Genomic DNA, 1,612 nt, shown 5'->3' on the forward strand with positions numbered 1-1,612 from the left:
TGTCCACTTAATGAGTTCCAACCGGACATATTACATGACATCATGTTATTGATTTTTTATAATTTTTTTGTAATTTTAAACATTTTACACCTTTTGGTTCATGGTTTTGTATAAATAGCGCAAGTTCAGTTGTACCAGGTATTTTTAGTTTTAAGTTTTTAGCGTGTATTGAAGAAGCCCGAAGGGCGAAACGTTTACACGAAATTAAAATATACTAGACCTGTGAGAAGTTCGCCAGCGACTCATTTTTTCATTCTCCCGATTAACTTATCTGAGTCAAGACGTTTTGTATCCTTTTGAATCCTCCTCGCAAGTGGCATCATCGTTGGATACTCAATCTTTATCATTCTACTTATGCATCCACCGATTGAGTGTCTGTGAATCTTTATTGATCCGATGATGTCCCAGTCTGCACAAAACATCATTAATACCTGGAACAAGCTGACACGATTCCAAAACCACTCCCGTTTTTTAACACGCTGTAAGCAACTTAACTCTATTCCGAGAGGCCTTAGGCTGAAGTTCAACCTGGCTTTTGGCTCAAAAGATGAGGCTCTCCAACAACGATGCTAGCAACATCTGAATACAGCATCGATGAACATTCTCAATGATCTTGTTAATTTTGCGGATACCACGACTCGCAAATTACAGCAACACCTGGAAGAAGAACGAAAAATTCTCTTCGATGAACAAGACCAGACAACAGCCAGTAGTTCTTGGAATCAAGCAAAGAAAAGCATTGCCACCTTGAACCGAAGCCTAAACAAAGATCAAAGATCAAGAAAATTCAGAAGATCACAGCTAGCAATCAACATCATGCTGAACTCTCAAATGAAGGGAACACACCGACATCAACACATAGGAATAGACGTTTTTCTGAAAAGGTTAGAGTAGCTAAGATACAAAAACTTATCTCTTCAGTTAACGTTAGAGTTAATGGGGAGAAATTTTTCCCCATTAACCTTTCTTCACGGGAACTCAATCAAGACGTGAAATCTTTGCTTAGTAAAGGTCCTTCTTTTTGTCCAGTCCCACGTGACGTTAATAGAGTTAAATTACTAGAGGATTGGGAAAAATTTGAACACCGTATCAGAGCTACCACGTTTTTTTGCAATCAATCCAACTCTGATGTAGCAGATAATGAATCTTTGTTTCCTAAAGTTAAGAAAGTGTCATCGTGGAAAGCCCCAGTTTCTAAATTCCTGGAGGTTGAGTTGTTTCTTGAATCTTTAAAGAACGATTTATTTAATCCTGGCAATTTTTCCATTGTTCTTGACAATCTCACGGCAGACGAGAGAAGGGCCCTTTCAAAACTTAAAACATTAGATCAACAAGTCATCAAAATTCAGGATAAAGGATCTAAATATGTGAGCCTTGACCAAACAGAATATTCTGATAAAATGCTTGGCCAGCTAGAAAACCCACTCCATTATGAAACATTAGATTCGGATCCTAGCATCAACTCCGTTCACAGCATAAGTAAGTGGAGCAATAAGTGGCTACTCGAGGGACAAATCGATAAGGACATCGCTAACTGGGTTGTTAACAACAAACCTAAACCGGGCAAAGCCTTCGGCACAATTAAGACACATAAAGAAGGGAACCCCTTACG

General features: G+C 38.6%; 1 protein-coding gene across 3 annotated transcripts in view; it reads left to right on the top strand.

The window, feature by feature from the left end:
• Nucleotides 1-229, top strand: part of LOC138000336 (histone-lysine N-methyltransferase, H3 lysine-79 specific-like) — a 31,956-nt gene extending 31,727 nt beyond the window's left edge. For all 3 annotated transcript variants that reach the window (XM_068846662.1, XM_068846661.1, XM_068846663.1), the window contains one exon: nucleotides 1-229. This exon is cut by the window's left edge and continues 3,304 nt beyond it. The gene's annotated coding sequence lies outside the window, so the exon portion shown is untranslated.
• The last annotated feature ends 1,383 nt before the right edge of the window (nucleotides 230-1,612 follow it).

Source organism: Montipora foliosa, chromosome 4 (genome assembly GCF_036669935.1).
Source record: "Montipora foliosa isolate CH-2021 chromosome 4, ASM3666993v2, whole genome shotgun sequence".
Classification (NCBI taxonomy): Eukaryota; Metazoa; Cnidaria; class Anthozoa; order Scleractinia; family Acroporidae; genus Montipora; species Montipora foliosa.